General features: G+C 44.3%; 1 non-coding gene across 1 annotated transcript; it reads right to left on the bottom strand.

Annotated features, from left to right (window-relative positions):
* Nucleotides 1-398: 398 nt before the first annotated feature.
* On the bottom strand, nucleotides 399-517 carry LOC129115901 (5S ribosomal RNA). Its single transcript, XR_008533290.1, has one exon. It is a non-coding gene; the product is annotated as a 5S ribosomal RNA (ribosomal RNA).
* Between the last annotated feature and the right edge of the window lie 77 nt (nucleotides 518-594).

Raw genomic sequence — 594 nt, 5'->3', positions numbered from 1 at the left:
AGGGTGGTATGGCCGTAAGCAAATATTGCGCCTACCAAAGGGCCTTTTAAAGATACTATATCACCACGCTTTGCTCTTTCGTCTATACAGGGAGCGCCTGCAGATTGCCAGACACACTCACAGCTTTTAAATGTCAAATCACAATGTACAAAGTGGCTATAAGGATCACAAATGTAGTGCAGTAAAAAGATTAATATTTACTGTTGAAATGTAGAATACGTTAGCATAAAATTGAAAAGAAAATGATCGATGAGCTTAGGAATGATGAAAGCCATCATTTAACTGGATTTGTGTCATTTCTATACCGGCAAGTCATGATCTAGCTATTTCCTTCCCACCCTGTCGGTGTCCACTGAAAAAGCAGCAGCGCCTCTGCTTTTTGTAAAGAGGAGTGAAAAAGCTTACAGCACCTGGTATTCCCAGGCGGTCTCCCATCCAAGTACTGACCAGGCCCGACCCTGCTTAGCTTCCGAGATCAGACGAGATCGGGCGTGTTCAGGGTGGTATGGCCGTAAGCAAATATTGCGCCTACCAAAGGGCCTTTTAAAGATACTATATCACCACGCTTTGCTCTTTCGTCTATACAGGGAGCGC

This window comes from Anoplopoma fimbria, unplaced genomic scaffold (assembly GCF_027596085.1).
Source record: "Anoplopoma fimbria isolate UVic2021 breed Golden Eagle Sablefish unplaced genomic scaffold, Afim_UVic_2022 Un_contig_2061_pilon_pilon, whole genome shotgun sequence".
NCBI lineage: Eukaryota > Metazoa > Chordata > Actinopteri > Perciformes > Anoplopomatidae > Anoplopoma > Anoplopoma fimbria.
This window is presented reverse-complemented; position numbering and strand designations above follow the sequence as displayed.